Genomic DNA, 18021 nt, shown 5'->3' with positions numbered 1-18021 from the left:
CTCTGCCCCCCAAGTCAAACACCCACAAGACCAAATGCCATCAGATCTAAGAAGGTTATCATGGTTGAAATGTAATAACGACATGTTGAATGTTTTTCAGGACAGTTGCACCATGCAGAGTTCAGCAAGCAACTATGATCTCTGGGTTGTATTGACAAAAAGGAGGAATCCTCTAAGAACAGTAATCATTAAAGCGGCCAGGAATAAAACGAGGACACCATTATAAAATTATAAAGAAACTATAAAGTAACTATCTATTCAGTTTGGAATGAGAGTTCTACGGTATAAAAATACCAGTCATTTTTTTTACCATTAAGAGTGATTCTCCTCAGAGCTGCTCAGAGCATCCAGTAGTGGGTGGTGCTTCAGTTTCTGCATTCATAGGCTGAGCTTGATTTTGAGGAATGCTCCTCCTCCACCACGTGTCTCCTCCACAGGGTTCCCCAATTCTTGCTCAGCCTTGTGCGAGACAGGCAGTGCATAGAATAGCTCCTTGGCCAATTCAAGAGTTCGTTGTCTTCAATCATTTTTTCTTCTGAATTTTCAGGTTGTATTTGCTTCTCTTTCAATTAGCCCTGCGCAAGTGGTCAGTTCGCTTTATATCCACCCAGGGGAAGCGCTCCTTTTGTGCCCCCAGGGGTAGCAAGGGGGAAAGCTAGTAGTGCCTTCGCACTACCCCCCCCCCTTCCTTGTTGTGCCGCTTCGCTCCCTTTTGCAACCTGCGGCTTTGTTTCAGCTCGGATTGATTCGTTCGATTTAATCTCCTCCTGCAGAACGCTGTTTATAGCTAAGAAGGGCTAATCCCCCCCTTCCCTGCCCCTCTCTCTTTATTTAAGAACCCAGGCTCATTCCTTGGCAAAAAAAATTGTCACCGAGTTGCCTGCAAGCCTTCTCCTCGTGGCCGCCGCCATTTTATTTGTTAATTTCCTTGCTGTGTGAAATCTCCTCTCATCGTTGCAGGACCCGTAGGCCTGCTTCAGAGCGATTTAACCTCTCCCGTAGTCATTTGAAAATTGAGGTTTGTTTTTTAATTCTGAATTCATAGTTAGCTTTTCCCACAGCTTATTTTTAACTGCGCAGTAGCAGCAGCAACCCACACCCAGTGTTGCCTGGGAAGGAAGGTTGCTCCAGGCTCTAGCTTTTCCTTACTTCACTGGGTCTCAGGTGTTCTCTTTTCGGCTGATTGGAATTTCTTTCTTTTTTCGGTCTTGGCTAAATTTATATATATATATAATCAAAATACGAACGGGGGAAAGTGAGATAATTATCAGGGCTCCTGGTCTTGCTACAGATTGGCCCCTGGGCGCGCCAACCGCCTTCAATCCGACTCATATTTTGCAGTACTCTTATTTCTCACAGAAATGGCAGAGGGTAACACCTCCGAGGACCTTCTCTGAAGGCTAAATCTAAGACCCATCACTTGCGCAGACAGGCTAAGGAGACCTCCAAAGCCTCCCAGAGGGATGCCCTGAGGCGCCATAGGGTCCTGGAGAGAGAGATTACCAGGCACTCTAAAGAGGCCCCTGCTCCAGTTCTACTATCCTCCACTCCCTCTACCTCTGCTCCCCCCCTCCAGATTTTCCTTCTACATCCAGGCGCAGCTCGCCCACTCATGGTCATCAGGCGCTGATTCCTGAAACTCCGGCTAGAAGAGCTCTTGAAGCCACCTTCACACCTACTGCGGCTGGCCTACGCCAGGAGGAATCACTCATAGACAAAGTCCCAGAGAAATTATGATCCTGGAAGGAGTTGGCTATCTGCCAAGGCATCACAGCGGGACTCCAGCAAATAGCCAGGCCTGGGCACTACATGGCAGCCTCTAAACACGAGTCTCATTCCGTAAGATCCATACCAAGATCGGAGCCGATCCATGGACAGGTACTCCTGCAGGGGGAGGTTCCCCCTGCAGTAAGGGAGGAGGAGGAGGAAGGGGACCTAGATCTAACCAGGGAAGAGGAGGAGTTTGACTTGGGGTCCATGCAATACAGTGAACCTCTTTCAGAGGTGGACCCATTGGAAGGGGAAATGTCCGAGGACGAGGGTCTCACTCTGGATCAACCCGCCTTCGTGGGACTATTTAAACCACAATTATTCAAGTCCCTTCTATTCAAGGCCAAAAATATTTCGGGCCTAAATACGCAGCCACCCTCTGACCCCACTCCCCTCACTTCAGAGGGCCCAGAGGACTCCATCTTTAAACAACCCGTGGTGGAGGCCAAAGTCATCCCAACTCCTCCCATTTTTTCTGATCTGGTGGTTAAACAGTTGGCCTCTGCGGCAGCGACCCCTGCCCCTTTGGGCCACGATAAAAAATTCTTCAATTTGGACCCTGAATTTTCTCAATTATTGGTTACCCCCGAGGTTGATGAACCCATAGTGGGCCTCGCCTCTTCCTCTACCCTGAGTGACGCTCTGGAGGCCCTTAAGCCGGAGGAGAAGCGGACCGAGCTGGCCTTGCGCTGGGCACACCAGTCGGATGCCTGGGCAATCAGATTGGCCACGGTCTCCTCTTTCTTCACTCGTTCATCCATTCGCTGGCTCCGCCAGCTCAAACAACATGTTCCACCGTCCAGTGTCAGAGCGCATCAGGACATCGCCAAGATCACAGCCGCAGCTGAGTTCTCGGTCGGTGCCACCTATCACTGTGTTAAATTCTCCACCAGAGCTATCACATCCCACGTCACAGCCCACCGCCTGCTCTGGCTGAAGCATTGGCAGGCAGATCTTAAAAATAAGGTCAAATTGGCTTCTGCTCCCATTGCGAGAAACAAATTATTCGGACCGTCCTTGGACCCCCTATTGGTTGAGGGTTGCAATAAGAAGAAAGTTCTCCCCTCCCTCACCCGGAGGTCAAAATCTAGAACCTCAGCCCTTTCGGAGAGGTCCCTTTCGGCCCTTTTACCAGGCCCCCTTCTCCCCTAGGTACCAAAGGCCCCCACCCTTCGGGTTGGGTCAATCCCACAACCGTGCCGACTCAGCTGACCGAAACAAAAGGGGCAGTAACTACTGTCCCTTCCACCAGAATAACCCATCTAGGGACGGTGATTGACACCCTGAAAGGGAAGGTGTTTCTTTCTTCAGATAGACTCCTCGGTATCCAGAAATCCATTAAAACCATCAGGCGTCTGAGGAGGGCTTCCCTGCTGGAATTATCACAATTACTGGGAAAAATGATTTCATGTATTTCCGTTATTTCCTGGGCCCGACTACACACCAGATCCCTCCAGTGGTTCCTGCCTCCATACCAGAGATCCGGCAGAAGCAACTCAAAACTCAAGGTCAGGGTACCACCAAGGGTCCTCACATCCCTCCTTTGGTGGAGCAAATCGTCCATCAACAGAGGCTGCCTCTTCAAGGAGCCCCAAAGACTTACGGTCACCACAGACGCCAGTCTATTCGGATGGGGCGCTCATGTTCAGTCCCTCACATCACAGGGCAGATGGTCAGTGACAGAGCGAGCATGCAACATAAACTGCCTGGAACTTCATGCCGTGCACCTGGCCCTTTACAGCTTCCTCCCTCAAGTACGCAGCCACCACATCTTCATCCTCACAGACAATGTGACAGCCAAAGCCCACATCAACAAGCAGGGGGGCACACAATCATTATGATTGATGAGGGAGGCCGAGCGCCTCTGCCGCTGGGCGGAGTCCAACCTCCTCTCCATCAGGGCAGAACACATCTCAGGGTTATCAAACATCCAAGCAGACTTGTTGAGCAGTGCTTCCATAGACCAGTCGGAGTGGTGCCTCCAACCATCCCTGTTCAAGGAGGCGGCATCCATTTTCGGGCAACCAGTAGTGGACCTGTTTGCCTCCCCTCTCAATGCCCAGCTCCCAAGGTTCGTTTCAAGGTTCCCATCCCAAGGGGCAGAAAATCACAATGCGTTATGCTGCCCCTGGCCCATGGGGCTACTGTATGCATTCCCTCCCCTAGCGCTAGTGCCCAGGGTCATCCAGAAGTTGCTTCACGAGAAAGCAGAACTCCTTCTTGTAGCACCTTACTGGCCCAGACGTCCTTGGTTTGCGAACCTCCGCAGTCTCTCGCTGACAGATCTCGCTGTCTCAAGGACCCCTTCTCCACCCGGACCCTTAATGGCTCCAATTAACCGTTTGGAGGTTGAGCGGGACCGTCTGAAGAGGGAAAACCTATCTAGCAGGGTCATTGACACTATACTAGCAGCCAGACGGCCCTCAACTATACGAATCTACAATGCCACTTGGTCCATCTTTTGCAAATAGCGTGACAAGCTCCAAATTACCCTGCCTCCCCCTCAATTGCTCAAGTTTTAGACTTCCTGCAGGAGGGACTCAGTAAGGGGCTGTCCCCTAACACATTAAAACAGGGGTCAGGGAACTTTTTTACCTCTTACCCCCCAAAAAATTTATAAACGCAGACGTTACCCCTCCCGGCCTCTCCCCCTCCCCGGCCACCTCAGGCTGCTGACACATAATTTGGAGGTCGAGGCGGGAGGAGGTGCCCTCCCCCCCCCCGCGGCTGGGAAGAAGGCGGGATAGCTCGCTCCAGGGAATGAAATGTCACCAGGCTTCCCGAGGGCTTCTGGGAATTTTCTCGGGGCCAAGGCGGCAGTTGCAGGTGCCTCTTCGCTTCCTGTGTGCCTGGCAGTGATGAGAGGCTTCGGGGAGGGAGCCGGGCTGGCTGGCTAGTTGGCAGGCAGGCAGGGCCTGGGGGCGAGGAAGCGGGAAGGGAGGATGATATTTGGGAGCCACGGTGACACAAACTGCGCGCAAAAGCGTGCGGTCATCGCAGCGCGGGGAAAGCGTCCCTTTTCCCAAAATGCTCTGCCCTATGCCAGAAGCTCGCCTTCCCCTAAAAACGGGCGGCGCGGCTCTTGCAGAATCTAGCCTGGAGTCATTTCCACCCAGGAAACAAGGGTGGGGTGGAGGGGATAAATTTGCCTCAAGGGTGTTTTAATAACTGCTGCTATGCCGATAGTTCCGCCATTGGCCAGCGCAACCTCCTCATTACCCCCAGATTTTCACTTTTACCCCATTTGGGGTAATTTACCCCTGTTCCCTGACCACTGCATTAAAACGACAGGTAGCAGCCTTATCAACGGTTATCTCTTGTGAGGGAGTTGACTCCCTTTCCCATCACCCCCCTATTCGGGCGTTTCTTAGAGGAGCCACCACTTTACCCCCCCCACTCTACACTGGTACCCAACCTGGGACCTTAACAGAGTCCTTATCTCACTCACAAAACCCCCGTTCGAGCCCTTAAGGGAATCATCTCTACCGTTTCTAACATACAAGGTAGTCTTTCTTGTAGCCATCACATCAGCCCGTAGAATTTCGGAAATTGCAGCCCCATCTATTAGAAGAGACCTCTGTGTATTTCACACTGATCGAGTGGTTCTCCGGCCTGATCCTACCTTTTTGCCCAAAGTCAATTCGGCTTTCCACAGAGCGCAGGAACTTATCCTTCCAAATTTCTGTCCCAAGCCATCACAGGAAAGGGAAAGACAATGGCACACACTGGATGTGAGACGCGCTCTGCAAATTTACATCAAACGCACAGAGTCTTTCCGAAAATCAGAAGCCTTGTTTCTCTCCTTTCAACCCAAGACGCAAGGGTACAAGGTATCACCGTCTACCATAGGCCATTGGATAAGGGCGGCAATTGCTAGATCATACCAGTCGCAGGCCTTGCAGATACCCAGAGGTATCACTGCTCATTCCACCAGGAGTGCGGCGACTTCAGCAGCTTGGGCCACTCGGGCGCCAATAACTGAAATATGCTGGGTGGCGATGTGGACATCCCCATCACCCTTTATCAGGCACTATAAGATTGATGTATTTGCCTCAGCTGAGGCTTCCTTTGGTAGAAGGGTTCTATAGAAAGTTTTTAGAGATCCCGAGATGGTTCTAGACCAGACGGAGCCCCTCCCGTAGGACAGGCCCAGCTTTGGTATGTCCCACTACTGGATGCTCCGAGCAGCTCTGAGAAGGGTGTTGGTACTTACTTGATATGCCCGTTCTCTTTGAGCTGCGAGGAGCATCCAGCCCCACCCAAATTTCACTGTCTGGTGGGGTCTTGTTTCGGCCAATGAACCATTAGTTAGTTAGGATGAGAGCACGAATTTTTTTCCTCTCGTCTTCGCAAAACTGGGGAACACTGTGGAGGAGACACGTGGAGGAGGAGGAGCGTTCCTCAAAAATCAAGCTCAGCCTATGAATGCAGAGACTGAAGCACCACCCACTACTGGATGCTCTGAGCAGCTCAATGAGAACGGGTGTATCAGGTAAGTACCAACGCCCCTTTTCCATGTAACAATGTTTAAAGGGACAAGTATGGCATTTAAGGAGAAATTTGGTACTTCAAATTCCAATGTCTTTAAACTGAAAACAGCCATGCTGAATAGGGATGGTGGAAAACGTAGCCAAACCAGGTTGAGAAAGGAATAACACTAGAGGAAAACCTGGTCTGATGAGATCCCAGGTGCTAAAACAGCAATTTTATTGTTCTACTGCTTTTAGTCCATGCATATTTTTTCTCTCTCCCCCATTGACTGTAAGTTATTTATACAACAATCCTCTCCTGTTTCTTCTAGCATGTCCCTTGATAATCTTTTAACTTGAAATTTTGGGTCTTAGAAAGAAGCAGAGTACTCCATAATTGAATATTTTAAATCAACTAAGAGTAAAGGCTGACTGCAATTGCTGAAATCTTTGGGAGCAAAAAAAGGGAGTATAAAATCCTACTTAAAAAATTAAAAACTGCAGAAAGCTCTCTGAGAAAAATTGATTCAGGCCTCCAAGATAGGAGATACCACATTTTGGTATATCATCTTTAACCACGTGAAAAGAGACTAGCTCTAAAGTACATGTTCCAATTACAGTTTCATGTTTATTTCTAATCACTTTATGCTTCTGGAAGTTGTAACATGAGACTAAACAAATATCTAGGCCACGAGTGTCAAACTCACTGCATCATATAGCTGTCATGTGACATTTTGTGACATTTTTCCCCTTTGTGGAGCCAGGGTGGGCATGGCCTGTGCATGAAGCATTCAGCCTGTGGGCCACCAGTTTGGCACCCCTGGTCTAGGCACTGCACACAAAACATTTCTCAAGCCACTTCAACTACAATACTAAATCGAAGTACGCATCCATCAGAACAAAATGTACTGAAGATGTAATCACATTAAAGGTTATTCAGTTATATTTTATTTGGACTATTTGTTTTTAAAGGTTGGAGTACAGCTTCAAAACTTCAGCTTTTGCTTGAAGAATCGGTCTTGAAACTCGAGAGTCCTAAGCTCCTTGATCGAATATATTGCTCCTGTGAAACAGAAAGGAGAAACTATGTCTGCATAAGAACAATGCTTGAATTGAGTATTCGCGAAAACTATGTAAACTTTCAGTCATTAAATGATTCCAAAATTAGTTTATGCTTGCACCTTCATTTTTATTTTCCCTTATTTTATGCGTTAGCATTAAAATAGCGACATCTATATTATAGCGTACATTTTACAAATCCCATTATAGAAGTAGCCTTGGAAGAATGTAATTACTGTTTCTCCAGATGAGCTGTTCAGAGCATCCATTGTTTGGGTAGATGCTTCTGTCGCTCGTCTGATAGGCTGGGCTTTAACTGAGAGGACACTTCTCCTCCACGGGACTCCTCCCTAGCATCCCCAGTTTTTTGCTCAGCCGTCGTGGATATAGGCAGCTTAATTTCCTTTCCCTTGGCCGGAATAGCAATGTCTTCAAAAGGAGACCACAAAAAGGTTTGCTTTTAAACTCTAAACAACTCCTTTAAGGCTTTTAGTTTCAATGAGTCAAGCAGCTCCCTACGATATATAACTCAAGCCAAGGGAGCTCACCGTAGCTTCAGATAATGATCTCTCGCCCCCAGGATAATCGGAGGCAATAACGTCTCAGCTGCATGGCTAACAACTCATGTTTCTTAGCCTGTACCATTACGATCTTTTCAAGCCGAGCCGCTACGATTGCTGCTGCCCGCGCCCAACGGGAGAGGCTCCATTTTAAAAGGGTCCAAGGCTTCTTTCTCTCCCTTGGGAACACCGACTGGGGTGGGGACATCAGCGCCCATCTGCCCCACCGCACCTTTTTATTCAAGGGGAAACTGCAGTACCAACTCCCCACAAGGTGTGGAAATGCTGCTGAGCCAATTTAACTCATGCACCTAAAGAGATAACGGCTGGTGCCATTGCAGACTCACTAACCATGTGGTAGTGATTTGCATTTTATTTCTGGAACAGAGAGAGGTTTTTCTTTCCCCAACCAGGAGTCTCCTTCCTGGAACCCAGGGAAATCGCCCTAATACATTTGTGTGTGTAGATAGATAGATAGATAGATAGATAGATAGATAGATAGAGATAGAAATAGAAATAGAAATAGAAATAGATATTCAGATATAATTATTGTATTTTGGACCCTTATTCATTAAGTAGGAAACGGTTGGCTGATGCTCTCACAGAATTAAACAGCAACACCACAGCGAGCACCAATGCCTGTGTCCGCCTGTGCAGGAAGCTGTCGCAGGCCTACATCTTATTTCAACAACTCCTCCTTTCTAGGCCTATAAAGTGTTCCAAATTTGGCTAATTCGGAAGTAATATTAATAACAAAATGATAATGAAAATAATAATAGGAACAAGAATAAGAATTCAATATTCTTACATAAGATTATACAAAACTGGGGAGCATTGTTTTAGGGTTCCCTTGCCATTGCTGGTTAGGTCCCCTGGGCATGCCAACCGCCCAACATTTCAGCCTCATTAACAGTAAAATTTAATAAGTGGTCACAATGGCAAGTGGCAGTAGCTCGAGAGCCATGTCAAATTCTCAAAATAAATTGAAGCATTCTAAGGGTACCTCCAAGATGCTAACAAGCACCATAAGGTACCAGAAAAGCACATGAAGTTCACATAGGAGGATGAAGAAAATTCTCAAACCTCATCTCCAGGTCTACTTCGGCTCCAATTCCCCTCTGCAACCACCCCTGGATCTGTCTGTAATCCAGACGCAGCACAGCTGCACAAGATCAGGTAGCCCTCTAGATCAGTACAAGTGACAAGAAGTGCCTCTGGCCACATTGCTCCAACAGCAGCCAGATTCTGTCAAGATGATGATTTACCGGAAAAGATCCCCGCAAAGATGAGACTGAATGGAATTAGCAATAAGCCAATGTATCTCTGCGGGCGTGCTGCATACTACTCTGGCCAACAACAGAGTGCTCCTTCCGATTGAAATTCCCTACAACTCCGGTCACTAAGCAGGACAGAGCATCCTTACCCTCAGGTATCTCTCCACAGGAGATTCTGAAGTTTCAGATACACTCCCGCAAGGTATAAAGAAGAAGCAAGGGCTATTGATCGGGTGGAGCCAGAGGACTCAGAGTTCTGCTCAAATTCTCAAGTTCTAGTTAGATTCACATTGGTTCACGATAAGAGGTGATGGTTGATGCTAAATCTTGATGACTAAAACAACACCGGTATCATTTTGTTTATAAGAATTCCATGGCATTATCTGTTGAGAGGCCACTTCCCCTCACAAGGATCTCTCCATGAGGGTCCAGGGGACATTTATGCCGACCTCTTTCTGAGGTTGACTATCGGGCTCCCTTTTTAAGTTGCAGCCTTCACAGAATATAGCAGCACAGTAACAGCGAGCACCAAGGCCTGTGTCTGCCTGGGCAGAAAGCTGTTGAGGGCCAGTGACTGCAGGATCACCCAATTGCAATACAGGTCCTGAAAGGTGTTCTCTATTAGGCTTCACAATTTGATTCCATATTCAGTCATCTAATTATGAGTTTGATAACAGCACAACAATTTATATTAGTAGCTGTGCACAGATAGAACAATATTATCAATAATATATTAATGATATCAATATTATGACTAATAACATAATAACAAATTGAATTTACCAAACAAAAATGGGGGGAGGGGAAGCAAATATCAAGAGGATTCCTGCCTCTGTTTACATCAGGCCTCTGGACCAGTGAACGGTCCATTAATATTGCATATACATATAGATATATAGATATCTCACCTTGTGGGCTTTAGGGCAGAATCTTCAAGGGCAACCAAAAATACCCCAGAGGACAATAAAGCAACTCAAAGTAGGTCAAAACGTCCTAGAGAGACCTCTAAGGCAACAAAGGATGCCAAGAGATGCCAAAATGCATTAGATAAGCATATTTTTTTAAAAAAATGCATGAGGAAGGTTAAACAGAAGTCTCAGTCCTCTTCCCCAGCCAGGCTGGTCCCAGTTCCAGAGTGCTGGTTTCAGCAGCACATATACTAAAATTGGAATGATACAGAGAAGATTAGCATGGCCCCTGCATGCAAGGATGACCCGCAAATTTATGAAGTGTTCCATATTTCACCTTGCCTCCATCCCTCGATCTCTCAACACCACCCAGGAGAGCCTTAGAGGGACCGGTTCAACCCAGGCCTTCAGCAGCACTACTTGCCTGACAGACAGTCGTGGGACCACGCCAGAATTCCCCCTCCCAGAGGATATGCCTGACAAATTGAAGGCCTGGAGGGACATGGTGACTTGAAGAGGCATCTCCGCCAGGGTATAGCAGAAGTTGATGGCTAGGCAGCCTCCACAATCTGACCTCGATTCTCACTCGATTTAGTTACTATACAGAACGGACCTTCATTACCAGAAGGTACCTTCTTCAGGGGAGTATTATATAATCCAGTTACACATTCACATGATGCACAGGATGAGGGAGAACTAGAGACCAGATGGAACAGGTTGAGGAAGGGTCTAATCACAAGTGACCAAAATCTGTCAGAGGCGGATCCCTTAAAAAGGGGGGGCATGTCAGACATTGAAGGCATTAAGCCAGACCACCAACCTTCAGGTCTGTTTCACCCTCAGACTTTTTTCAAGTCTCCGTTGTTTCAAAAAAACCCCAAAAACCTACTGCCTGCCTTGATATTCCATTTCCCTTGGCCCAACAATCGTTACTCTAAAGGGGGTGTCAGATGATTTAATCTTCTCCCAACCAATAATGTAAGAGGAAGTCATAACTGTCTCACAGAGATTCTTGGACCTCGTCCAGAAACAAGGGGTTTCTTCAGTGGTGTATACCCCTCTTAAAGGATATGATAGAAAATTTTAATTTTGGTTTTCTGATTCTGCTACATTTCTCATCACCATGATAGTAGATAAAACAATAGTGGCAATTATCATCCTCTGCAATTCCAACGGAAGCAGAAGAGGCTCTCAAGTTAAAGGATATACAGGGTCAAGTTGTCTCCATGTAGGGCATGTCGATCTGATGTGGGCATAAGAATGGAGTCAACCGCATCCTTTTTTTTTTTTTACTAGATCATCTCTCAGGTAGCTCCGCCATCTGAGGGAGATTATCTCAAATCCAATATCAGGGCACACAAGGACACCGCAGGACTCTTATTAAATTATCTGCTTGAGCCAGGGCATCTCAGGTTACTCCTCACCTACTGCTATGGCTGAGACATTGGCATGCAGATATCACACAACTAATGGAAGCTTCTTCCTCTCCAATAAAGGGAGATAATTTGGTTGGTGGTGCCCCTGACCTATCTCTGATAGAGACTAGAAGCAGAAAATAAGTTCCTCTCTTCATAGACCCCAAAATAGTCCTTCCCAGCTTTTTGGAGGGTTTCTTCGTTTCCTCTACCAGGGATTTTTTCTCTCCAGACTCCAGGGACCGCCTGGACACATGAATCACCAACTGTTGGATAGTTTCCGATCTGGAGATAGATACTAAAGGGGAGGGCAGACCAAAAGAATCTCTTCAGGAACATGATCTAAGTCTCCGAGGCACAACATAGGCCTCACAACATAGGCGCCCGCCTGTCAACATAGGGACTGTGCCCCTATTGGTGGAAGGCTCAAGCCTTTCACGGACAGACGGGATGCCCCTACCTCTGTTTCCTGGGTTAGAGATATCAGAAGATTAGGCCTGGCTATAGAATTTCCATCCTCTCCCCGGAACCTTTGCATTACTTGCTCTCTCTCCTGGGATCCTGTTAAAGGGAGCATGATGGAGACAGATATTGTTCATTTATTGGAGATCCAGGAAACCGACCTGTGGCACCGGACCAGCAGGGGCAATTTTAGTTTTAAAATGACTTAATCGGTCCCTAGTTCATAGGAGGCTTAAGATGAGTATACTGTACTCCGTACTTCTGAGCTTCAGAAGGGGTGACTTTCTACCCTTCATTGACTTAATGGGGGCCCATCCCCACATTCCAATTAGATCCTCACATAGCAAAACTCTTAGTTTTGTTATAATGCTCAACGTGTTGGATACATTGCACTGTCCTTTGGGTTGTCATCTGCCCAAGGTTCTTACGAAGGTTCTAATGGCTCTGGCTGTCCATCTCAGGGGAACACCTGTTAGACGTCAGTGTTATTTAAATGACATTTCATTATTATCTTGTTAATATAAACAGGCAAAGGGAAGGCCTTAGCATCGGTCATCACCAGGAGAGACTTGCAGTTCATTTCTCATCACCCATGCATATGCAAGTTTCTTGTGCGGGGCTACAATCATACGGCCTCCTGTAGTGCATTGATATCACTCGTGGGACCTCAACAAGGTCCTTACCGCACTCAAGAAAACTCCCTTTGAGCCCATGTAGACCATGAGTCTCCATTCCTAACGTACAAGGTGGTTCTCTTGGTTGCCATTACATCGGCCAGTTACATCTTGGATCTACCGTGTTTCTCACAAAATAAGGCCGGGCCTTATTTTTTTTTGACCCCCGAAAAAATGGCTAGGCCGTCTTTTCAGGGGTGACTTAATCCCTCCCCCTTGCATCCTCGGGTGGGCAGGCAGTGACAGCTTGGATGTTGACCTCGGCATTGGTGGGGCACTTCGTATTGGGAGACCTTCCGCCACTGTTGCTTTCCCTTCTCCCTTGCTGCCATGGCGTTTAGAGCAACACCGTAGCGTTTGGCGCAGCCACGTGCGGCCAGCCAGGGCTCCTCCCTGCAACCGGAACCCGGCGGAGACACTTGGGTTCAGGCGCTCCTGTCACTGCCTTCCCTTTGCCTTCAACGGTAAAGCCAATTATTTTAAAAAATGATGCCCTACTACAAAGACTCCCCTGCCCGAGATGGCAGGCAGGGATGGCGGCTGGGTGCTTCTCCTGGGGTGGGCTGATCCTGCGCTGTGGCCCCGAGAGATTCGCATCCCCATGTGGGGTTGGGCTGCCCTCTCAGGCAGGGGAGGCATTGTCGTACTGGTAGTAGGGTGTCATTTTTAAAAGAATAGGCTTTGCCTTTGAAGGCGCAGGGAAGGCGGCAACAGGAATGCCTGAAGCCGAGTGTCTCTGCCGGGCTCCGGTTGCAGGGAGGAGCCCTGGCTGGCTGCGCATGGCTGTGCCAAATGCCACAGCGTTGCTCTAAACACCGCGGCAGCAAGGGAGAAGGGAAAGCAACAGTGGAGGAAGGTCTCCTGATACGAAGTGCCCCACCAATGCCAAAGTCAACGCAGGCAGCACCATATCCGGGTATGCAACAAAAGTACTTCCTAACGGCAAGCCCCCCCGCCATTCCCCCCATTTTGCATGTTTAATATAGGCCTTAATTTGGGGGGGGGGGGCTTAATTTGATTTTATGCTGATAAAACATGCTGGGCCTTCCTATTGGTGGAGGCCGTATTGTTGGAGAAACACGGTAGTAGCCTTGTCAGTTAGACAGGAGCTCTGTATTTTTCACACAGACAGAGTGGTCCTTAGTCCAGATCCATTTTTCACCCATAGATAAATTTGGTTTCCACAGACCATAGGAACTGATACTCTACACGTTTGTCTGAAACCGACATAAAATCTGCCACGACAATGCCACAATCTAGATGTAAGGCGAGCTTTCTGCATATATTTCAACCGCACGATGTGTGTTAGGAAACAAAAGCTCGTTTCTTTTCAACCACCCACCATTGGGTGCAAGACCTCTTCCTCAATGACCAGTAAGTGGCTGAGAGCTCAATTCCCAAGTCCTATGAGACACAGTGTCTTCCTGTACCCAGGGGCATCACTGCTCATTCGACCTGGAGCGCTGTGATGTTGAAAACATGGGCCGCAAGCTCCAATAGAGGAAATTTACAAGGCAACAACATGGGCCCCACCATCGCCTTTTATTTAGAAACTATTAGAATGATGTCTTCGCCTCTATGGAGGCTGCCTTTGACAGGAGAGTGTTACAAAGGATCCATAGGGACCAAGAAAAAGGGAATCCGAACCAGATGGAAGCCTTCCCGTAGGACACGCCAAGCTTTGGTATGTCCCAAACAATGGATGCTCTGAACAGCTCATCTGAAGAAGGGGTGTTGGTACTTACCTGATCTCATCTCGGTACCTAATGGCAGTCAGGCTACCTCTGGTGAGCAATGGAGGGCTGTGCGGCCCCCTAAAGAAATGCCACCCCACACCATTACTGACCCACTGCCAAACCGGTCATGCTGGAGGATGTTGCAGGCAGCAGAACATTCTCCACGGCGTCTCCAGACCCTGTCACCTCTGTCACATGTGCTCAGTATGAACCTGCTTTCATCTGTGAAGAGCACAGGATGCCAGTGGCGAATTTGCCAATCTTGGTGTTCTCTGGCAAATACCAAACACCCTGCACGGTGTTGGGCTGTAAGCACAACCCCCACCTGTGGACATCGGGCCCTCATACTACCCTCATGGAGTCTGTTTCTGACCGTTTGAGCAGCCACATGCACATTTGTGGCCCGCTGGAGGTCATTTTGCAGGGCTCTGGCAGTGCTCCTCCTGTCCTTCCTTGCACAAAGGCGGAGGTAGCGGTCCTGATGCTAAGTTGTTGCCCTCCTACAGCCTCCTCCATGTCTCCTGATGTACTGGCCTGTCTCCTGATAGCGCCTCCATGCTCTGGACACTATACTGACACAGCAAACCTTCTTGCCACAGCCCGCACTGATGTGCCATCCTGGATGAGCTGCACTAGCTGAGCCACTTGTGTGGGTTGTAGACTCCGTCTCATTCTACCACTAGAGTGAAAACGCCGCCAGCATTCAAGTGACCAAACCACCAGCCAGAAAGCATAGGAACTGAGAAGTGGTCTGTGGTCATCACCTGCAGAACCACTCCTATATTGGGGATGTCTTGCTAACTGCCTATGCTTTCCACCTGTTGTCTATTCCATTTGCACAACAGCATGTGAAATTGATTGTCAATCAGTGTTGCTACCTAAGTGGACAGTTTGATTTCACAGGTGTGTGATTGACTTGGAGTTACATTGTATTGAGTGTTCCCTTTATTTTTTTGAGGAGTGTACTTCAAGCAGTCCCGTCTGTGGACTTGATTTATACTTTCTTGGTTCCTTTGGGTGACTAGTTGTTGATTGGTTGGATTCAGAGGGAAGAAAAGAAGCTGTTTTCTTTGAAAAAAGCAGTGGTGTGTCTTTTCTTGGTCTTTCTTTGATTCTAATGGATAACTTCAACCATCTCCAACTTTCCTTTTAGGGAACCAATTATTGTAGAAAACTGATTATTTCAACTGGTCTCAGTTAGGCCTGGTTGTGGGACTAAAACAACTCTAGTCTGTCTTCTGAATGAGCATCAGGACATGTGGAATGGAAAGTGGGTAGGTGGGACACTCAGCATTCAGTACCATTAAACTTTTTTTTTCTGGACCACCAGCAAAAGTTGGGTGCTGAATTACAGTGGTTCTATGTAGGTCACTCGTGGTATGGTGAGGAAAGCTTTTATCCATGAACAGTTGGAAACCTAGAACTCAATGCTCTCACCTGTTACAAATGTCTGCATGAAACATCTTGAACTTGTTTTTGGAGCCATGAGGGTTTGGATAAGGTCAAACAAGCTCAAATACTACAGGATGGAATTGCAATTTGTCAGTATATGTAGCAATCCAATAAATGACCGTGGTATTCTGAATGGCATTGTTCTGAAAGAGTTTTGTGATATGGAGATCTAGGATGCTGCTTAAGCACCAAGTGAACATTGTGACAGGATAGCTACGTCACACAATTTTAACTGATGCACCAGGTAAGACTACCTAGATATTAATGTGCCCCAATTATCACTCAGCTCAATGATGCCGAACATTCTCAAATTTTATCTGCTTTTCCCCTATTGTGCTACCCTAAACAATGGCAATGGCAAGGCTGGGCTTGAAGTGGAGGCCTAAAACTCAATTTCAATCCTTGCTGTTTTCTAAAGTGCACAAGCCTTGGGGAATGGTGCGATCAGGTGGTATTCTTTGTTGACAGGCCCATGGGGCCTACCTGAGGCTGAATTTGGTCACAAAGGGCTTTCGTTCAAGTAGCTTTGGAGCATGCTGTTCTGCCATGCGAAAGCACACCTTATTCTTGCATGCTTTTTGGATGCCGTGCAACAAGAGCACAGCTCTTATGTGACTGCTGGAAACTCACGAGGCCATGCGAAAATACATCCCAGTCCATTCCACAGCCTCTGAAAATCATGCACGAACAGAGCATGCTTTTGAGAACCGGGTGAAATACTGGCATTTCACCCAAATCATGCCATGTCACGTGCGTCCTAGATTCACTTTCAGTGACCTAGCTGAATTAGATACAGTAACTGGGATCTATAGATTGCTGGGGGAAACATTGCAAGTATACAGTAGCACCACTTTTGAAGTAACTGCATTGGTTATAAAGTCTTTTGGGCCCTATTTAAAGTGTTGTTTTATAGCCCTATACAATACAGTGCTGGAATAAATCAGCCAGTGCCTTGCTAGAATTGAACGTCAACGCAGCCTGAATATCTACTGAAGGCCTGCTGAGAATCCAGTATCTGTACCCCACACTTCTCAGTAGATGCATGCGCACGTCACAGGTCTTCATACTGGTAGCTTCCTCCTTTATATAGTTTCCAGAGATAATGACCCCAACACATCCTGCATTTTGCAAGGAAGTAGCACCTTACCCATTCTCATTCATTTCCCTGGTTAATTGAATGGCCCATATCATAGGAATGTTTGCTGTTGTTTTGGTTGGGCCTTTTTGCTTTATTTTGCCATTGTGTTTTTTTTTTCTTTTCTCCTTGGGGCAGGCTGTAAATACTTATCATTTAATAAAATAAATTTACCACCTTCAGTTTTTTAATTTTAAAAATAAAGTGTTAGTTCAAGAAGTAAGTAGAGAGAGATGTCTCAACTGAGAGCAACCTTCCTAAGCTATTACAAGGTTTTTGATTGCCCATCACTAGAAGAAAATGATATTCAGAGTGTACAGAATATTGCTTTGAGAAGTGGCTGTACGCTGTATTTCCTTGCATTTCCAGAGCAGAATAAGCCTCTGTATGTACTTGGTGAAAGACACAAGTACTATTTTATGTGTCTGATCTGTGGTGGAGACTAGAGATTTGAAGACAATCTTCACAGTTTATTTTTGTAACATTGAATCAGTCCCATCTATTTTCAAGTTATCAAGTATTTCATTCTGTCTTCCCTTCAAAGGCAGTAATGGCCAAGTGGGAATAGCATAAAAAATTATGGGAAAGCTTAAGAAACTTCAGTTTTAAAAGCAACTCTCTTAATTTCTAGAAATTGATTTAAAAGTTTCAAATACACTATAATGAATTACAACTATTTCAGAACATGTATATTTTATATTGTATAGCTGATAACCTGCTTTGCCCGAGTATTTATCCCAATCCTGTATTAAACAGGAAAAGGAATGAATTATATCTATAGTAGTTGGGCCTCACGCTGTTGTTCTGTCTTTGAAGTTCTAGATGTAGTAGCTCTTGCGCACAGCGTCGCAAGTCTTCTATTCCTCTCCTTGGGAGCTTCTTGTCTATGCTGCAGTTTCATTTTTGTAGCCTTTGATTGCACTTGGCCACTCCTTGGAGGCATCGTTAGCGCAGTAAAATATATCATTATGGAATCTAATAAAGTAAATGTAAGAAAAAGACACTTGGCCTGGCCCTGTTTTCTCTATTACTGTGGTGAGAATTAGAGACCTAACTGCCCTGGCCAACAGTCGTAGAAAAATTCTACAGGGAACAGCCTGTAGAGAA

The 18021-nt window shown here is 46.8% G+C and overlaps 1 protein-coding gene and 1 non-coding gene across 5 annotated transcripts in view; both read left to right on the top strand.

The window, feature by feature from the left end:
- The window catches only part of PSPC1 (paraspeckle component 1), a 60972-nt gene extending 53566 nt beyond the window's left edge, over positions 1-7406 (top strand). For all 4 annotated transcript variants that reach the window (XM_087937134.1, XM_087937133.1, XM_026708891.2 and 1 more), the window contains 2 exons: positions 101-246; positions 7212-7406. The gene's annotated coding sequence lies outside the window, so the exon portion shown is untranslated. The remainder of the gene's footprint in view (positions 1-100; positions 247-7211) is intronic.
- Positions 7407-10267: 2861 nt separating this feature from the next.
- LOC113441780 (U6 spliceosomal RNA) lies at positions 10268-10376 on the top strand. The gene has a single exon (XR_003374898.1). It is a non-coding gene; the product is annotated as a U6 spliceosomal RNA (small nuclear RNA).
- The last annotated feature ends 7645 nt before the right edge of the window (positions 10377-18021 follow it).

This window comes from Pseudonaja textilis, chromosome 7, assembly GCF_049901715.1.
Source record: "Pseudonaja textilis isolate UNSWEBS1 chromosome 7, rPseTex1.2, whole genome shotgun sequence".
In the NCBI taxonomy this organism is placed as follows: domain Eukaryota; kingdom Metazoa; phylum Chordata; class Lepidosauria; order Squamata; family Elapidae; genus Pseudonaja; species Pseudonaja textilis.
Note: the sequence above shows the minus strand (reverse complement) of the source record. Positions and strands in the feature narration are given on the sequence as shown.